This window comes from Triturus cristatus, chromosome 5_2, assembly GCF_964204655.1.
Source record: "Triturus cristatus chromosome 5_2, aTriCri1.1, whole genome shotgun sequence".
Lineage (NCBI taxonomy): Eukaryota > Metazoa > Chordata > Amphibia > Caudata > Salamandridae > Triturus > Triturus cristatus.
Genome location: NC_140588.1, coordinates 515,530,996 through 515,552,841, shown reverse-complemented (window position 1 = coordinate 515,552,841; position 21,846 = coordinate 515,530,996). Strand labels below are relative to the sequence as shown.

The 21,846-nt window shown below is 41.8% G+C and overlaps 1 protein-coding gene across 3 annotated transcripts in view; it reads right to left on the bottom strand.

Moving 5' to 3' along the window:
* Positions 1–21,846, bottom strand: part of TRANK1 (tetratricopeptide repeat and ankyrin repeat containing 1) — a 1,100,402-nt gene that overhangs the window by 490,141 nt on the left and 588,415 nt on the right. The gene's annotated exons all lie outside the window — the stretch shown is intronic.

The window sequence follows — 21,846 nt, the reverse complement described above, 5'->3', positions numbered from 1 at the left end:
TGGAATTGTTTTGGGTAAGGTATCTTATGATATAGTTGAACCTACAGAAGTCATTCAAATTCCATATGTTTTTAAAATTTCTTTATGGGACACGGGTCCTCCGTCTATCTGATTTTTGTTGGCTGTTATATATTCAATAAACAGAATTTACAATAAAATTTCTTTAGATGACTATTACTCCTTGTACTATCTCTGATGATTGGGACATTGATACAGTGCATGAAATCCTAGATTTACAGCATTCAACTGTTTTTAATGCCAATTTAGAACCTGCCATGAGTACGAGGAAAGGTCCCACATACAGGAACTGGATTCCACTAAATAAAGGAAAGTAATTGACAGCTCCTCGGAGTTAACAGAAACAAAGCAAAGGCCCCGCAGACTCCGAACGTAGGATCGCCAGTCAGTCGACCTAAGATCACAGTGATAGCCAGGACAAGGCACACAGTTCATATCACCAGGCATGGAAGGTTCCATACCACAGAAGGAATAACTCACAAACCCAGAAGGAATAAAACGCCTGCACAAGGTTACGTGTCCCATTAAAACTGATTGCCCAGAAGAAGACTTTCCAGACTACACCCAGGTCCACCTATGAAGGTCAAAAACACGTTGGCGCATGTAATAAGAGGTCAAGAGCCACCAGTCGAAGCTAGGGATAGTGCACAGGAGGCACTAAGGTGCAACGCAGCATTGGACGTTAAACCCACCTCTTAGCAAGAAGCTCTGACACACCATGGACCAACAGAAATAAACTGTTTTGTAAATCACAGGAAGGACCTAACGAAAGAAGGTCCTCAGGACTTTAAGTAATAGGATACTAGTCCAACACCGAATATGCAATCATCAGTAGGATTGTTTTAGATGAATATGAGATTATGTAATAATTGTAAATATGTGTTGTAACTACATGTCATGTTTGTAATTTTTATAATGTGAAGTGTCTTACATTGCCACAAGTGATGATACAGTTCTTCTAGTTTTTTTTGTTATGTGTGGGTACATGTTGTAAATAATATTTTTTGTTCCGTGTGATGGAGGTAACATAATATATAAAAGTATGAAATTAAAAAAATCTTTTTTGCAACTTACAAACCAGAAAAGGCTGCAGCATATGACTCATGTAAGAATAAGAATACGGGAAAGTACTTATATCTGGGCAAATTATTAGAAGGTATCAAGTTCATTACATGAACCTTTATAGGAATACTCGAGTAGATCCCTATATGTAAAAAACAATCAAATTCATGGTCCGGGAAGTATTCTGCAAGGTATGTTATGTTTTGATTCCAACCTCCTCAGTCCTGAACAGAATCACTCCCCGTTAGGAGACTCATAATGAAATCTATGAAGGCACAGCTAATTATGATTACATTTTCTGCTTTCACCATCATGGTCACCATTTGTTGCATAAAGCGAGTACTCCACAAGCAGTATTTAATCACACACAATGGGAGCAAACACTACCCGACACCACCATGGGGTAGCTCAAAAGCATTGCCACAAAAGTTTGCATATTTTTCAGGTCATAATACAGCTGACCCAGAGTCTTATTATTATAAACTCACACCCTCACAGGCTCCGAAAACTATGCTCAATAACACTAAGCTGATTTATTCTGTATCTTTCATTTCCCAGCTGTCTGTACAAAGGTTTGACTTTTGGAAAAGCAATGTTCATTTAAAATCCATTTGGGGAGCTAAAGATTGGCAGGTTCAGGGGAATTAGGCTTTACTTAACCATGCCTAATACTACAACATATGGTTTTAGTGAACAAGACTGTGCAGCAAGCTTCCTGTCTTGGCCTGGCCAAGATAAAAGCTTTAAATGCACCAAACATTCCCAACAATTAACAAATTACATGGTGGAAAAATTAGACACCATGCTTCGCAATGGCTCATACAATTCTTTAGGTACCAATCAAAAGGAGTGGTTAGTGTGGCCGTAAGACACTAACGGGTGTCAGGCTCATTTTCTGGGTGACACCTACGGGATTAAGATTTGTAGACCCGACACACGATGCGCGCAGACATAAAACTCAGGGTGGTAACAACTTAGTGTTGGGAAGCTATGACTAAATTTGATAAAAATCTCAACAGTGCCTCAGGTGAAACAAAACTTGTGCCTTTTTCTGATGACCTAGGATTACAGGACTTTTTACTAGGTACTCGAAGATCACGTCAAAAGCACTTTCTGTATGCAACATACAATGATGTGTGGAAGATTTCACTGAAGGAAGCTGCTGAGAGATTGTGCAAAATTGACAAGGAGAATTTAGAAAGGGCTCTGGCAGTAGTAGATAATGGTATTACTACTCTATTAACCAGGATTTACACTGTATAGATTGACATGTCTTCTTTACAACATGTGCTGTCGCATCTTAGGGCTATAAGGTTACTGAGTTGAACTTTTCAGACTACCTTAATGCCACTAGCTTGTTTCTGCCATATAACCTTTACAAAACAACAAACCATCATGGTCATAAAGGACGCAATATATGGATGTTACTTATCCTGTAAGTTGGAGCAAACACAACAAAAAGTTGTTTTGTTTTACGAAAACTTCTTGTCCTGTCAAAATAGTATAGTAGTGCTCTTCTAACATCAAGAGTGTGTAGAGCCCTTTCTGCTACTGAATCAGGCAGAGGAAAGAACAAAGGTAACTCAATTGATTGATTGATATGAAAAGCAGAAACTACTTTTGGGAGGAATTTAGGATTTGTACGAAGAACCACTATCTTTGTGAAGCTGAACGAAGGGTTCTTGAAAGGCTAATGCCTGTAACTCACCAACAGGCCCGAGTGAAGTGATGGTAAATATCCCTGACCAGTTCATCCATAAGGCATTGCCTTTGGCTAGATGGTGTGGGAATCTGGAGGTGAAGTTTGGGCATTTTGAATTTTGTGCTGTGGCAATGAGGTCTATTTGTGGGAATCCCCATTTCTAGAAGTATGGGAGGAGAACCCATTTGTTTATTTGTTGCTGCATCCTGCTGGGAAGGTCGGCAAAGTGTTCGTTTATTCCTGGAAGGTGCTCTGCCAGAAGATGAAATTTGTGATGTATCGCCCAACGCCAAATGTTCTGAGAGAGGCTTGAAAATTCTACAGTGCGTGTGTCCTCCTGTTTTTGTACATAATACATTGCTGTCATATTGTCCGCCCAGACAAAGACAACTTTCCCTACTAGGTGAGGCTGAAACACTTTTAGTGCTAGTTGAACTGCTAGACGTTCCAAGTAACTGGTGTGGAGACTTTTGTGTTTCGTGTCCCATAAACTGTGAATTGTCATTTGCTGGAGATGGGCACCAAGCCTGTGAGCGATGCATCTGCTGTTAGTACGACTTGTGGTACAGGGTTGACGAACTGCCGCCCTTTTAATAGGTTTTCTGTGTTCCACCACTGAGTGCGTTCTGTTAATTGACCCTGTGCTTGATTCCCCTGTTGGGCTAGACATTCTTGAAGGGGACGCATGTGTAACCTCGCATGAGGCACAATGTGAAGGCATGATGCCATCATTCCTAACAAGTTCATGAACAGTTTCACTGGTAGGTGAGGGTTTAACTGAAATCACGGTAAGATACTCTGAAAATTTTAAATCTTGGTTGCATTGGGGGAAGCCGGAGCTGTATGAGTGTTGAGCATTGCTCCCAGCTATATTTGTAGTTGCGAGGGCTGAAGATGGGATTTTTGCGCATTGACTGTGAATTCTAATTGATGAAGAAAGTTTATTGTAGATGGAGTGTGTTGGTAACACTTTCCCTGTGTTTTGGCTTTAATGAGCCTATCATCTAGGTATCGGAAGGCATGGATTTGCTGTCTTCTCAAATGAGCTGCTACTATCGCCAGACATTTTGTGAATACTTTGGGTGCAGTAGTCACTCCGAATGGAAGTACCTTGAATAGATAAGGCTCTCCTGCTATTACAAACCTGAGATATTTGCAATGCGCTGGATGAATGGGAATATGAAAGTATGCGCCCTTTAGGTCTAGTGTAGACATGAAGTTGCCTTGCTGTATCAGTGGACACATTTGTTGAAGGGTGACCATATGAAAGTGCCCTGATAGCATGTACAGATTTAGGGGCCTTAGATCTAATATTGTTCGTAGAGACCTGTCCTTTTTGGCAATCAGGAAATACAGTGAATATACCCCTAACCCTTGATATTGTATTGGAACAGGTTCTATAGCTCCTTTTGCTAATAGGGCTTGACCCTCGTGTTTGAGTCGCTGTGAGTGTTCTAATGACAGCTGATGATTGCGAGGTGGAATATTGGGTGGGTCGGTGGTGAGTTCAAGGCAATAACCATGTTGGATAATGTCTAATACCCATTTGGCCGTGGTTATTGCTTACCAAATGGGAAGAAACTACTGTAGTCTTCCCCCGACAGAAGTAAGATGATCGGGGGAATGGTAGGCAAGTCACTGCTTATTGGGAGATGGAGAGGTACGTGTTGAAGTACCTCTTCCTCTGCTTTTGAAGTTGTTCCCTCTGTAATCTCCCCTATAGAAACCCCTGCGGGTTTGCTTTATAAGAGGAAGTATTGGAATCTGAGGTATTACTTTTGGTTCCTCCTCTATAACATGAGCGACGAAAGGAGCCGCTGTTGGATTTTTTTTTTTCGTTTTCTCAAGTGACACATCTACTGGAGGTCCAAAAAGGTGTTCCTTATCAAAAAAAATTATTTAAAATAGATTGTTGAACCTCAGGCCTAAAACCAAAGATCCTAAGCCATGCATGCCTACGGAGGAGAATGCTGGTTCAAATCCGTCTTGTTACAGTGTCACCAGCATCTAGTACAAATCAAATAGTATAATTTGTTATTAATTTCCCTTGCCAGATGCATCATTTAATTACGACTCCTTATCTGGAGGAGGTGCATCTGCTGCTGGTTGTGAATTAGCTCTTTTGCAAGCATTTGAAACAACAAGAGAATCTAGAGGCAGCTGCCCTTTGATAAAAATTGGGTCAGATGGTGGAGGATTGCATTTTGTATTTTAATCCACCCTATGTGTTAAAACGCGGGAGCGTACTGGGTCCTTAAAAATGTCATTGGTATGTCTCAAGATACCCTTTAACATAGGTAAGCTTTGTGTGGGCCTATGTGTGGAACCTAATGTCTCAAATAAGAAATCTTGCTCTAGATATTCTTTATATCGAGTAACACCATGATAAGATGCTGCTCTTGAAATCAACTCTTGGTAAACTATATTATCATCAGGAGGTGAAGGTCTTGTAGGGTAGAGATCAGGATCATTATCTACTGGTTGATCATAATCAATCCATGAATCTGTGGGTGGAGGACTATTATCACCTCCTTCATCTACATCAGGTTGTGTGTGTAGAGAACCCTGTGGAGTGATTTGCAGGAAATTTGGACCTGGTGATGGTACAAGTGGTAGAGAGGACTGAGGTAGAGGATAGATAGGGCTTGTAGCATTTTTATTTAGGGTCCAACTTCTCTTTCATTATGTCCAGAATTAGTTCCAGAGGTTTTTCGGTCTCTTTCGGTGCCAAAGGTTTTGGTGCCAAACTTGAACGATGTTTTTTTATTCAAGCAGAGTGTGCCCGAAGAAGTGGGATAAAATATGGGGGAACTGGAGAGTATATAGTGGTGTGTAGTGGGGAAGTGAAGAGAGTAGAGGTAGGGCAGGGGGGTACTGAGCAACCTACATTGTAAAATGCCTAATTGATGTACTAAATTAAAAGTATGTAACTTGCAAAGATTGTACAAAAATATGATATGAGACTGAAGTGTTGATTATTGAGCACGTTTAATAAAAAGAATGTTATTATATATATATAAAAATATATATATATAAATTCCAGAATAATGGTCTCGAAACCGGAGCGCCACAAACCACATCCAACACTAGATGGCAGGAGTATGCAAAGCATGTGTAACTACAGCACACATGCCTCGAACACCAATTTACACATAGAAAAGCTAGAGAAATTACCATTCAATGTTGCTGAAACACCTTCTGCGGACTGGATAATCAACTGGATTATTTCTCTGCCAATTTCGACATTTCACTTCCAATACGGCTTACAACACCATCAAGTGGGCAGATATGAGGCGCTGGGAGAGGGGTATTTACGTGTCATCAATCTTACCTTTCATATTACAATGTCAGAACAGGAAGACTGAGGTTTTTCTTAGCAGGACTGAGAGTACCATTCCTTAGTGCAAAGGTACGTTTTGCTTCATGGAGCATGTAATGCGTCTAATGCAAACTTATTTGAAGGGTTCTCCAGCTGCTGTGATCTGTCTGACTTTCAGATTACTCTCGAATGGTAGTTTCTTGATGCTGAGTGATCGAGGCTGTTGTTGGATGAGACAGGGCACTGTCTACCTGGTAACGGTCTCTATGGTGTTGACCTGTTGCACACAAGTGCTGTTTCAACCTGCTATCATAGTCAGGGACGCAATCCTTTGGCCTTCAATAAAGCATACAAATGTGCGCTTTGAAGCTTTAAGGGGACTGAAAGCCATATTGTTACAGAAAGATGTGGCCTTAACATCTGCAAGGGAGATGTTTGATCTTCAAATTGCAAGGTCCTCTTTTGAGATACAGTAACTGCTCAGCGCTAATTTCCAACATCATTTTGGGAGGCTTGTGCACCACAACAATCTGGCAGTTTCGAGTTGTGGAAACTTTTAATTCAGACATGTTTTTAACATCCCAAATTGTTTCAAAATTTGTACTGCCTTTTAAACTGACTTTTAAATTGGCTTTTACATTTTAAAAATGTGGCTTTCTGAATGCTTTTACCTTCAAACTATTATAGTGCCTTTTTATATTTTTAGGATTTTATGCTTTTACATACAGGTTTAACATTGAATTTAGATAGCTTTGTTTTTAGTCGTCTCGTGTCTAAGTAACGGTGATAACGTGGGTACAGTAGGCCTGGTAAAATAACACCTTTTTACATGCTCAAGTTCTTGAGTTGCCTTCTCTCCCTAAACACGATGACATATGACACACTTTCATTTGCGTGCACCTACGGGATAATATTTTTCTAACTCAGTTTTGCTTACACTACCACCTCGTAGGCACTCAATCAGAACACCCTGAACATTCTGTAAAAGGGCTAAGTTCATCACGCAAGATGTTATTTGTTTTGGCCGCTCGGTGACAGAGCTATCACAATAGAATAAACAATAGTGCCTGGCTGAGGCTTTGGCATGGTAACATGGAGGATGTTATTATATATGACATTAAGCCTTTATTTAGACAGAGGAGCATTTCGCTGGCACTGAGAGGTCGATCCATGCCGGAATTCCAGCTCAGCTGGTTACGGTTTACCTCATGCGAGGGATGTTGTCCAGCTCTACACCAAGACAGGCAGCTTGATGAAACTAACCCACAGATACTGCAGAGTTAGATCACCCTACAGGAAATTGGCATATTCCCTCACCCCAGACATGGTAAGTTAGGATGAGTTAGGTAGGATTACAATATATTACAGTACTTGTATGCAAGCATATATTCTCTGTAATAAGCAAAATGGGTGGACTGTTTATCTTTTTCACCATTCTCATAATGCTAATCACATTATTCTGCTTCCTTCTATTGATTATTACAGCGCAACTATTTTACTCAAGAATCACAATGCTTTATAAATATACAAATGCTTTAATGGGTATTTCTTGTGTATCTCTTTGGGTATGCATAATTAACTGGACGAAAGGGTTCTAGATGTGTTACCATCATTTCCTTGGGGAGTCAGGGTTGTCAAGTTCTGAGTTTGCACATCCATGTGTTACTCTGTAGGGTTAGAGGTACATATGATGCACTGTGAGCTAGCAGGTCTAAGGCCAACATATCCGTCTGTGTGCATGGAATCAGTCTTGTACAGTTCTGATGGTTATACTGTTCAACAAACGCACAGTTTTACTTGAAAAAGGGTAAGCCGTATGTCAAAAGGGGGACTCCATAATAAACAGGGCAGACCAAAGCAAAGACGCACACTTTAGGGTGAAGAATCTCCTTGAAATGCTCAAAGAATTCCCTGGTTGCTCCTAATTGGAAGGAAAAAGAAACCTTTCATGCTGGATCCTCAGTCTGGTAGAATGCCAGACTGAGGCAGAGAATGCCACATCCCGAAGGAAATTGCTAATTTCTTCAAGTCCCATTTTTCTGAACGGTCTGAAGGCTCAAATCCATAGAGAGATTTAATTATTTTGTGCATGTGCAAATTCGATTTTGGGGGTTTAAAAAAAAGTCAGCCCTTTGCTGGCATCATGAAGCTCCACAATAATGGTATCCAAGTCATCACTGTTGCTCTTTGTTGCCCGTAACACCTACTCTGTAGATTGGGGAGTTTGGGGGAGGAATTCAGCAGGGTAGAAATGAAGAACAGGGTATAGCCATGCTGAATAATTTGGAGGATGCCATGGATAACCACCCTGGAAGAAAATGCTGGATTCTGCCTCCCACCAGGTGGATATGCACCACTAATTGCAAGCTAAAGCAGCTTGGCAGAGGAAGAAGACTGAAAAGACTGTTGCCCTTGATGGCCAGCACGTTTGTCTGTTTCAACCTCACCTCCTGCCTCAAACGGATAGGGGTGTGTGCAGCAGAAAATGGATAAACTGACGCTGCCTATGCGCCAGCACCTTAGATCAGTCTCTGAACTTTCCAAACAGGTGAGGGCACTGTTTGACTCTGCTTTTTCACCAAACAGGCGTGAGAAATCGAAAAGCATGTCCATGAGCGAGGACTGCATGTCTCGAGTGAATTATGTGGAGCACATCAACACATGGCAGCGAAGCACCAAAGTAGTGCCCAGCACCCTTCCGAGACAATCAGTAGTATCAGTTCCAACACAAATCACATATTTGACAGTTTCTTGACCCTTCTGAATCATCTGAGCTAGTACTGCCCTAAGGTCTTTAAGAACTGCCAGCCATGAGGCCACAGAGGGCATGAATAGATTTGCCGAACAAACAAACTGTTTTTACTGATTGCAATGACAAACTGACCGAAGAGAAGATTTGTTTTCTGAACATGGCAATTCTCTTTCACGTTCTATTTATGGGAATGAGTTTGGGTTCACCTTGCTGGCTGAATTCTGGAAAACAATATTTTCAGTAGTCAGTGTCATTCCCATCTCCAACACTATCATCATTCTCTGGGTGGCGGCAAGCTTTGATCAGAGATACAAACACGATGCAGCATCTGAGGATGTGTCCATTCTAGAAAAGGAATAGGATTTTAATCAGGCTCCATCAGTCAAGATCGTGCTGAAGTAGGTTTGGGGTTAGACATCGGAACCAGTGCCAGATTGTCCACTAGTGCTGGTAACATCAGTACCAACATCAACAAGGGAGGGAGGGACACAGGTCGTGGTGTCAGGGTGGAACTTTGAGTTGTAGGGGGTCTGTCGAAACCAAGGACAGATCTGCCAGTGGTCACCTGACTGATGGCCCTTGCGGATACTTGAGGCTTTAAGGTGTGCCAAGAGAGCCAGAAGAGTGCCAAATGCACCCAACATGAGCTCTAAAAGTTGTCAATTTGTTGCAGTGACGCCGATGGCCTTGGGAATTTTGGTACCACTGAGATTAACTGGGGAATCAGCTATGCAATTGGACATCCTGAAGGGCACCAACTGGCATCTTCATGCATTTTCTTTAGATCAAGAACGGTGGGATGGAGTAGTCTCTTGCTTTGCCTTCTTGCATTTATGTATGGACTTCAACTTACCAGAGGACTTTGACAGCAAATTTAACACCTGTCACGATTCGCTCCCTGCACTCTCGTGCCCACCACCAGAGGGCTGCATAGTGTGACTTTCCTGTGTTCTAATATGCTTCCAGACACTCCCCGGCATGCAAATTCTGACTTCCAGGCATTTGGACACTATTTGGGAATTGACATCCATTCCAAATCCATGCCGGGTTTTGTGGAAGCCAGTCTGCTCATGCTGCAAACTCAATTACCTATAATCCCCTGCTCACTGCTTTGTCTCCACCCCAGCAGGCCAAGGATGGGTGGAGGAATTCAGCTCACCTGTGGCTGGCTGCTGCTAGCCTGCTCACACCTGATGTGCATGACTACTGAGAGCTCTTTAAAGCCCCAGCTCCCTTCAGCCCAGGGTTGGTCATTGTAGCTGTGTACCGGCGAGACCGACCCTTGTTGCTAGTGTTTCCTGAGCTTTAGTTATTTTTTTATCCCTTAACTAAAGCTATCCTTGTTCCTTAATTAGCACTGTCTGCAGTACCACCTTGACTCCTGAGCATTAGTAATTCCCTGTTCCTGAACTAGCACTGGCCAGAGGTGCTACCTTGACTCTTGAGCCTTTGCTCAATTCTTGTTCCTGCTCCAGCACTGCCTTCAATGCTACTTCATTTTCTTGATTCCTGAACCTGCACTATTCTAGTATACCCATGGAGCCTCCCCTTCTGTATATCCTTTTCCAGTCCCTTCCTTTCTTCCCATTTCCTTGGTTCCAGTTCCTAGTTTGCTGTCTTGCTATTCCTGCTGTCTTGCTTATTACCTTGTATGTTTGTTACTTGCTTTCTGTCAAGTCTGTCCTGTGATTTCCTTCCTTATTGAGCACTCCTCCTTGCTAGGTCCTTGTCTATTGTGCTTGTGTGTAGTTCCACCCCCTTGCTGTTACTGCCTTGTGTGTTCCTGTTTGATCGCCAGGATCCGTGGGCACAGCTGACAACCTAGGTGGTGTTTCTTGTTCACTGTGAGTATTGTTTTTGAGTTACATTTATAACATCACAACAGGTATCAGCTACACAGACCCTGCCTTTGCATGCATTTCCTATACGTGGGTATTTGCAGTCAGTATCTGTAACAGCAAAATGTGGGTGAGGAACTTACTGAGCTTCAGTCTTACTGTGTGGAGCTCCTGAGTGCTTTATCCCAAATTCCCTTTATTGTCAACGTTGTTTTATATATGTATGTCTTGCATATCTGTCCTGTGTGTAATTTTTCTGAATGCTAAATAACCTCTGAGGGCCTGTCCTTTCTGAGCCTTACCTCTCCTATTCTCTTGTACAGAGCTTCCTCTTTGGATTCCCTTTCTCCTTTGACTCGCTGTGTGATCTTGGGAAGCTCTATACCCAGTGTTCTGCCTACTTTGTCTTCCCCGGCACCAGTCATTGCCAGAGTCCCTGACACATGCCAGTGTCCCGGATTAAGTCCTGACAACACCTTGCAGAAGCGACATCAGAGGCAGGTCCTTGCCCTCGACTTGAGAAGCGTGATAGTGACTTATGCAAGGTACGCAACTTCCTCTTGAGTTCCATATTGTAGGCCATCTAGTTCTACAATTGAAGGCTGGGGTGGAAGATCCAGCTTAATATCCAGGAAAGTAGGTTCATTTGAGCAAAAGTCTCCTGTGACATTGAAGCAATAAGTGAAGCAAGTTAACCACCATTGACTCGACCAGTCTGGTGCTACGAGTATCAACTTCATTTTGCACTGCATCATTTTTGTGATGAATTTCGGAAGTAATGGTATCGGTGGAGAAAAGCAGGTGAATGTCTTTGACTGCTGGGTCAAATGGGCACTCCTCTGGAGACAAAGGTGTGGCATTTCGAACTGTTCCCTGTGGCACACTAATCTACTTGTGAAGTGCTGGTTAGAAGTAATCATTCCTTCCAGAAGTATAGTCTTATAGCCTTCTTTATCACCTGATAGCCTTTTTTATTCCCTCAGGAACTTTGTTGAGGAAATAGCTTATTGAATTCCATCGCCCCCTATTAAACTAAGTAGTGAGGTTGAACGGGCTACTTTCAGCACTGTGGAGGTAGCGGAGCATACCATTATCCAAACTAGTTGATCTTCTTGCTTTCTCTTCCCAGCAGAGAAGACAAGGTAAAACCTGAAGCAATATAACACTTTTTGGCCATAGGAACCAATAAGGAATCAGGGGCTGGGGACCAGGGCCACCATAGGTGTTGCTTAAGACTTCCGAAGTAAAGTTCAAAAATTGTGAGTTTCTTATAGACAGCAGTGGCAGTTGGAACATAAACCATCTGATCTGCTAGGTTCAGCACTTCATAAAAACCCACATCATCCATTGGGGAGACTCTAAAAGAAGGCGAGTCTGGAGAACTTACAGAAAGCCCACGGAGAACAGAGCCTGTTAGAGCTGAAGGTCTTCTATGAGGACTCATAAATATACACCTGGAAGAACTTTAACTTCTGTTCTTCGAGTGTTTGGGATGGCAAACTTTTCTTCTCCTTTTCTGGCAGGGTTCATCCTGAGGAGAAATGTTATGGTCATATAGAGCAGCAGGGGGCGGCGTAGGAGGATTATGTCCCCACCAATGAGTTGGTCATTGAGGCGCAGGGATGATTGGTCTCATCCACAGATGAGCCAGGAAGAGGATCCGTAGATGAAACATTTAGGATGAGTCTCCAGCTCTTCACTTCTTCTTGGTTTCTCACCTGTCAGCGCCAAAGTAGTTATAGGAATATCCCACACTGAAATTGTGATCCCTCCCAATGCAGAGAACAGATCTCAGTGAGGGGGAACCACCAGACGCTGACAAGAGAGGAACCAGAAATCCTCCTATCTCGAGCGCCTTGACGACTACCATTTTGAACTCCAATGCCTCAACAGGGGGTACTGGTGACTTGAGGATTGGCCTGAGGGTCCTAAAGGGGAATCAGACACAGTTACACCAAGTGCAGAAGTGGCGATTGAGCAATCCCTCACCTCTCTGGAAGCAGAGAACCGCGAAGAAGAGTGGCATATCTCTCCCTATTTTGCCTTCAATCGAACTCCCTCCCCATCCTTAGGACGCCTGTAGGGCATCTCTAAGCAGATCCTACACTTTGTGACTGAATGAGATTTCAGTAGACAGGAGAAACAACCACTGAGTTCATCTTTTCAGGACTTCTCATCTTCGCATGCAGGACATCTGTCGAATTAGTTAGCATAATACTCAGAGAAAAGTTGTGGAGAGTAACACCACAGGGAAACGTAGATGGAAAAAAAAGCCAATTTCTGACAAAATAACCATCGAAAGATGTTGAGAGAAGCTAAAAAAAAAAAAAAAAAAAAACACAGGTTTTCAGCCAGAAAAAAAAAACATGAAAAAGGCAGCAGTGTGCCACTCACCGCTATCTGGTTTCTGTGAACTGCTGCTACTCGTGCCTGGCGAGGGATCTCTACCTCTGGTCACCGATTGTGTCCTGAGCTGCTGTGCCTGAGCTGACGCTGTCTCTGTTTGTTGCTCCGTGGCGCCCCTCCCCTTGACTCGCTGGTGTGAGCGTGAGCTGCAATCCGCACGCTCTGCCTGTCGCTCCCAGCTGGAGTCAGAAGGGTTGAGGCTGGGCGAAAAACTACAGCGCGCCTAACCTGGGGGACTGCGAGGACCAGAATCCCAAGCTGGGATCAGCTGGTTCCTCTTCCCCCAGGCGACACGCCCACGGACACGCCCACTGACGAAACGTAGAAAAACCAATTAGCCTTCCGCAACGCGGGACGCGCGCGGGACCAAGCGCGGAACGAAGACCGGACAAAGAGCGGGCCGTCTGAGGCCGTCCGGGGACGACCGAGGACGGGACGGGCCACCCCACTAACATTCAGCACACGAGGACACTACTTAACCAAATTCTGAAACCGACGTGAAAAAAACCCCCCATTTCTTACTGATCAACTGAGATTGTGAGATAAAGATAAAGTTATTACAAATACACAAAACCTGCTGCGACTACTATAAGCTATAAAGTAGATTTCCGGTCCCAAGTATGAGGGCTCTAAAAAAACTACGCTCACGGACAATCTACATGAGGCGTATGGGGACAGACGCAGCTGTAAGAAAATCTGTTGACAAATCACTAAAACCTGGTCAAATATCAAGTACTCCAGCTATAAGTCAATACTTCTCTACCCTCTCCAAGAAAAAGTATCTTTCTCCATATTTAACTGATGATCAAAATAAGCTGGATCCTTCAATAAATAAGGTTGAACATGATTCGTTACATTTCTCAGATCAGAAACCCAATAAACAAGGTCAAATAACAACTGAAAGTAATTTGGCAAATTTCTCTCTCTCGGAAGAATGTCAAAAATCATTCCCAGATACGTCTCAAATAACATCTATAACACCTATAAAAAACCAGGACAACGATTTATTCTTCGATGTATCTGTAAATCATAACATGAAGACCGAAGAAGAAAAAACAGAAATATTGCTAAGTCAAAAACATCCACTAACCAGTTCACCAGAAAAATCGCCTAACCTTTATTCTAATCTGGCCAACCTATCAGACCCTAATTTTATAAATCCAAATTCTGAAAATACTGCCTCTCCCCTGTCAAAAGCACTTTTTTCATTGCAAGAAATTTTGGAATCAGTACTAACTCATCTTGGTCAAATTTTAGCTAACTCGGACGATACTTTAGACGTACAAATAGGAATACTTAAATTCCTGGTTGAAGAAAAAAAGAAAAAAGATCTAACTAAAGTCTCACCAAAACAACCCGGAGCAGTCGAATTACAACAAATAGATGATTTTCATAAAAATGGAAGTGCGACCCCAAAACAACAGGAAGCAAGCACGCAAACGAACGACGTACTAATAATTAAGACTAAAACTAAGGGACTAAGAAATAAGGAAAAACCTCTTATCACATATTCACTTAAAAAACTGTTCAAAGAAGAATCGGAAACCATCACCGAAAACAAAACTAAACATTATCCTATCTTTTCAAATAAAGTATCCGATAATAATCGTGATCAGATTATCGGGGAAAATAAAGCAGAGTTATCGGGAGTTACTGCCGAACAGGATTTCAGCCAAGGAGGACAGTCTGAAAAAAGTAACACTAGGGAAAAAGTAAGGGGGAAGAAGAAGAGAAAACCCTTGAGGAGAATACAGAGGAAAAAAGGGAATAAGCTTAAATTCCAAAAATTCACTCCCGTAAACTTGGTGAACTCTCCAGAAACTCAAAAAATACCATCAGAAAAACCCTTAAACCCAAAAGCAGACGAATTTTGTCCTCCGATAGAAAACAGATCAACAACGCAAAATATCATGGATATAAAAGAACTACAGGATAATAAATCTCAATCATGGGAAGTAATTCCATCTAAACACATAACTATCGAAGAGCTATTTCCCTCAGATAAGGAGCCGTTTAATCGTGGTAGAATAATTAATCTCTTACAAGAAATACCATCCCTGAACTCTCTGACAAGTAAAGAAATCGACCTAGTACTCTTTCCAATAAAAGAAAATAACAAACTAGTACAGGTATCCTTTTATTCCCCAGTTTTGCCTGGAATAATAATCAGTGAGAAGGAAATTCTTCACAAAAATGGCTATGATGTAATCTCGGTGGAAGATCTTAAAATCAACAACCTAAACAAAGGTACATTAGGACAAACTAATAGAAGAAAAGAAAACAATAGTTTTAATTGGGGAGATTCAGCATCAAATATTATGAGGAAAGATTCACTCAAAATACAAGTAATACAAGGTGAGAGGTCAGTATGGTCCCGGAATTCAAGCTCTAGTAACACTGAGAACTCAATAAAATCGTGGGCATGGTTATCAGAAACCTTAAACAGCAAAAAAACGGTAAATTCACAACAACACCAAGTTTAGCAAAGGTCTGACGTTATTGTCCTGGAACTTGGCAGGGAAAACTGATTTAAAAATGAAACATGCAATCAAAAACTCCCCTGATATCATTGCCCTCCAGGAAACATGGTTAATTAATACCTTTACTCAAAAAGGATACTATGTATATGAAACGTTGGCAAAAAGATCTAGAAGGGGACACGCCAAGGGTGGTCTGGCAATATTATTAAAAGAAGATCACTCTTGGTCACAGGAAATAATCGATACAAACATAGACAATCTACAATGTTTAAAAGTATCCCTTAGAACTCAAGCGTCAGCCAAACTTGAAAAAATATTACTTTTCAATATCTACGCACCTCCCAGTAATAATAATGATTTGCTGTTTGACCGCCTAATAGAGATTATCACCCATATCATTGAAGATCAATCTCACTTGCCATATCTTATAATGGGGGATTTGAACGCTAAAATTTCAAACTGTGAGATAAAGAAATGGGCTCGTCTTTTCAAAGAGGAATCTTTGGAAACATCACTCCCTGAATTCCCAAAAGGATCTAAATCAGATAAGAGAGGACGCGCACTATTATCTTTTCTCTCCAGCATTAATGGGACTATATTAAACGGTAACATCAACGGTGACATACCAGCAACATACACACGGCAAGGAAATGGATCTCCCTCTACCCTGGATTATTTTATATGCGGGATCGAAGAAAAAGAACAAATGATTCAACTTTCAATAATATTCAATGAAGAAAGTGATCATGCTCTTCTAAACCTTTCAACCCATTGGATTGCACAGTCCTCTTCTTATAACCAGCCAATATTTCTTACAACAAAAACGGAAGTAAACATAACAAGGCGTCGCAGTTATTGGGGGACAGAAAATCTGGACTATCTGAGGCTATTAATTTCCGAAACCAATATATTGACTAACATATATTCAGATGACCCTATAAAGAATTTCGAACAATTAACGAATAATCTCAAACAAGCTCTGCAAAGTAAGTTAGAACACAACAGATCAGTAAAAAGTAAATGGAGAAATAAGAATAAAAACTGGAACCAACCAGTCGTAAAACAACTCAATAGGCTGATACGCGCCCAGTATCTGAACTTCTCGTCAGCAAACAAAAAGGTAATCAATAGATTAAAGAATCAAATACGACGAGAAAAAACTAAACAGAAAAAACTGAAACAGGACTTCAATTGGACTGAAATCCAACAAGCAGCTAAACAAAACAACCAGCGCAAATATTGGACACTGATTGCAATAATGACGGGATCCAAAAAAAAGCTGGAGGCAACTCCTGTTTCAGAAGAAAACTGGGATATTTACCTTCGTGAGCTATATAAACAGAATAAGTCTATTAAAAATGAAGAGGCGGGAGAACAAATTGTGGAAACTAAAGATACTAAGATCAATAAAACGTCGGCAGTGTCAGTCTCTACGAATATCAGGAAGGCAAGGAGCACGGGTGCATCTGGCCCCGATCAGATACCTATCAAGGTCTACCAAACTGAACATAAAGAGTGGGGACTGGTGCTCTCGCCGCTATTTAACTATATATTCGACAGTGGTCAAATGCCAAACTCCTGGAAAGGAAGTATTATAATCCCGATTTACAAAAAAGGAAAAAGAAACATACCGGGAAACTATAGGCAAATTGCCCTCATGGATGCTGCCGGGAAGATTTTTGCAGCAGAAATCCTGGATAGGCTGAAAAATTGGGCCTTCTCATTGGGTCTAATCCCTAAGTTTCAGTCCGGATTTCGCTCAAACCACTCAGTCACTGACAATGTAGCAATCTTCCAAACCATTTTAGACAAGTACGCAACAGGGAAAAAACAAACTATTTACGCAGCGTTCATCGATTACTCGACAGCTTTCGATCGAGTGGACAGACCGACCCTGTGGTCAAAGTTAAGAAGAATGGGCATTCCGGAGCAGCTATTACATTTGATAGTGAACCTACACAGTGACACCTGGTGCCGTGTCCAAATGGGGAGTGACAAGGGCCTATCGAAGATAATACGAACATCAAATGGCCTGAAACAAGGGTGCCTCTTGGCTCCAATTTTATTCTCACTGTATTTAAGTGACCTACCTTCCCAACTGCAGCAAGGGATATGCACTCCTCCTAAGATAGCCACTGAATATATTCATTCCCTGCTGTACGCAGACGATATAGTCATGTTTGACCTAACACCTTTCGGACTACAAAATCTTTTAGATATTTTATACAAGTATTCTATAAAAAAATTTTTAACCCCAAATACAAACAAAACCAAAGTGGTTGCTTTTTCAAACCTGAATAAAAGGGTAAGGTACGAATGGAAGTTGGGAGGTGAGAAGCTAGAACAAGTAAAGGAGTATACATATCTGGGCAGAATTTTCTCACAAAACATGAGTAACATCAACCAAATCAATCACCTGAAAAGGAAAAGTGACCTACATGCTGGGGCTTTGTCCCGCTTATACTCGGCCACTGGACAAAGGCATTTCTCTGCACTAATTCAAGTCTATCGAGCCAAAATCTCACCCGTCCTGTCTTACGCCTCGGAATATATTCCTTTTAAACAATGGACCTATATGGACTCAGTAGAAGGTAAAATATTGAAAAAACTACTGAAGATTTCTACATCTACCCCAGTACAGGCATTGAGACTGGAATGTACCATCACGAGTGCATATGCTACAGCCATAGCTAGTATTATAAGGTGGGCTTATAACCTTCTTCATTCAAAAGAAGGCACTCTAAGAAGTTTACTAAAAATAGAGACATTCGAGACCAGCTCTACTCATATTACCTTTTTAAAAAATATGCGAGAGGCCCTACAGCTTGCAAAAGTTAGTGTGGAAATTTTGTCTACGTGGTCACCAGCCCAGCTCAAACTTTTTCTAAAAAACTTTACTCCCAAACTGAGCTACGAGATAGACCACTTACATTGTAATAGACCATCGTCATATAAGATCTATGCAGCCTCCCAGGAATACAAACAATGCCAGCCTTATTTAGAGTATACACTTCAACACGGTGCAAGGCGTGCAATTATGATGTTGCGCCTGGGAACACTTCCTGTACAAACCTTTACCTCCTCCTGGAGGCCTGACAGTTCTGCCTTTTGTACCCTCTGTCAAGGGGGCAACCAGAATTTGGAACACTTACTTTTTATATGTCCAAATGCAGAAATTGTAAACGCAAGGTTAACATGTCTTAAGTTCATCTATCGGTCCTGTAGGATCGTTAACTCAAAAGACTTTTTATCATTATGCAAAAGCCCTCCTAATGAATTCGTCTGTTACAGAATTTTTAAGTTTTTGAAAATCTCATTGAAAATGTATTAAATGGAAAGTATTATGTATATTTTATTTTGTGGTCCTCGAAAGAGTACCGTAACAAAAATAAAAACTTTTTGACTTTTGACTTGGCAGCAGTGTTCAAGAAGCCTTTCTAGGGAACTGCAAAAACGAACAGTTTCCGAGACCATGCAATGCATGATGGGAAAGCTCCCTGGCTGTGAACTTCTTAAGAGTTTAATATCTTAATTTGGCACTGTGTGTGCCCAGCCTATTAAATGCCATGTTTTCCCTAGTTTGGGGATTTTGAAAAGGGGTAGTACAGTTGTGTTTTCAGCCAAATATACGTTTTAACTTGGAAAACTGGGACAACTGTTTAAAGTTGATAAAAAGGTGATAGAAAAGGTTGCGTCTTATAGGCCCATTTTCACTTTTAAAAAAAAATATTTTCAAAATGGTGTTCCAGGTCTGATGCACAGAGATATGCAAATTGTTTGTGGGTATCAGAGAGTATCCCATGACAGAATCAATGGTATGAACTATGTGGAAAAATTGCTCTCTCTGGGAATGACAGTGGAGTTACTAACTCCAGCTTTCCATGAATCTCAGGACTTGAGGAGACTCTTAGAAGACCAGGGAAGCTGGTCCCCTGCTGACTCCACAAAGGTGGAAAGGGGTTTAACACTATCCAAAAGGACACTGTCTGCTTTGGAACCTCATTCCCAGGGGCTGAGGGAGTGAGGAACATCCGAGGGATAGAGAACTGCGCCCTACTGGAGGAAAACCAGCAAGGCCAGTAGAGAATTTATTTTTGGCTGTGGTCCTGACTAGTGGTAGGGAAATTTTTTTCCCTCTTGCACCTGTGTCCCGGTGGCCAAGGAGCAGTTCCTGAAGAATTGTGGACATTTGGGATACCAGAAAAGAAGCTACAGAACTATTCATACAAGTTTTGAAAATGTGCTGTCACTAGACTACTTAAAGCAGGCAATTTGCTGTGGCAATTGAGTGGAAATGTGTTTATGAAGTATAATATTTGCCTACAAATTATTACATTTTAAAACTACTCCTTGGGGGCACCGCTTTGAGTGCCAAAAACAAATGTACTGCTGACTCCCTTGTGGCTATTTAAAAAAATGACAGTCAGCTAGTGTGGCTTTGTTTTTTCCGATCTCTCCTCGAGGCTCACAATTCACTTAATCTCCCACCCCCCACCCTTTTCCAAGAACACCTCTTGTCTCTCTCAGGTTCTGAGCAGTGTCATCGTTCTGTGATTGGTCGACGCTCTCCTTGCTGCTTGTACGGCGCTTTCTACTCCCACCAACACTTTATTTTTACAGTGGCTCATAGTATTGTGCTTTACATGAGCGCCACTTGCGCTACTTGTTTACATTTGACACAGCAAATCAAGCGATTCACCCTGAATCAGATGTTGAGACGACGTAGAGACTCAAACCCTGTTCTTTAGTTCCGAAGGGAGCAGCTCTGGCTGTTACGCCCTATGGTGTTCCGTCCACCGTTGTGCTGCTTTTAGCAGATGTAGGCATTTTAAGTTCGGAATCAGATGAGGGAATTCATTCTCAACTCCCACTCAAATATTTCAGTAATTGCCTTTTTTAAAACAATAATATTGTAATTTGCCCAGAATCACAGAATGGTGAGCTGCTGTCGAGACTTGAACCTGGTCCCTCAACTCCAAAGTCAGCAACTCTGGCCGTGAAGCCACATCCACTACAGTACAGGACTGGTGTCTGCAGCAGGATGCATGGGCTCCTCTTCATTTCTGACAAGCCGCCTCGAGCAAGAGGTAAAAAATTCTGGTTCTTGCTGTGAGCAGGATATGCCTTTCCCTGTGCTGCCCTCCTTCTCTCGTTATTGCTACCTTTATCTTTTCCATGAAAATATATTTTTGTGAAGAATGCATTTAGTCATTTTAACCATTCTCTAAAATTAAATTGTTGGCTTGTTTTTGTCAGGCTAACTTTCATCATTTTAGATTTTTGTGACAAATAACATATTACCGTGGTGACGACTCCGAAGAGGTCAATGTAGAATTAACCTTAACTGTGCATCTCTTTTCCTTGCCACGAGGCTGTACCATCCCAGAGATGGGAATCTTGCAACCATAAGAAAAAATACTTTTAAAACTCAGGAGCCCGTACTATAAAAGATCAGGACTGGCCCAAACGGTTTCTATTATTTTGTAGTCCCAACAGATAGGCGTTGCAAGTACCTGCATGTATGTTCTTGCAATTGTCATGTTATCCCTCTTTCGTGTTTACTGAAGGTTTCCGTAACGTTCTCACTATGCCCTGCAATTCAGGTTCAGGTGTGGACTCGGCAATAGAGCTCAATTGGGGTACAACAGCAGTGGTGTGCAGTCTTAAGGCTGTGGGTGCCGGCCTGTTTTCTCCATGTTGTCTCTCCCCATTAAGTTGGATTGTGGATTTGCCTTGAGTTTTAGAGACTACCCTACCTGTCCCCTTTGCACTAAAATAATCTCCTAGGGTGTTCACAAATCTACTGGCTCCTCTGGTGGCTCGCCTACTTTCCAGGGGGATTTGGGTTCACCAGCACTTGAATGGCTACCATTTAATCCTCATTCTCTATGGCAGGCTTTATTGTACACCTCTATGGTATGTTTTCCTCTTGGTTCCTTTGGATGGAGACAGATTTCCACTAAATCAAACCTACTTCTTTACCAGAAGAATTGCAGTGTAGCTGTTTACGACACTGCATTGGGAGAGGATATTCAATTCCATTTCCACAGTAATAAAATTAAGGTCTTGTCCTTGAAGCTTTTTTAGTTGAGGTGATGTTCCTGGGGAGTAACATGGGGATATGGCCTCTGGGTACTTCTGGATGAACGTGCACATATGTATACATGTGTCCCACCCTAGTGCTGCAGTCTGCCTGCGTGCACGCCTTTGGAGTAAGCAGGTAGTGCACCAAGGCACTCTGTGGTTTACATCTCAGAGCCCTAGTCTCC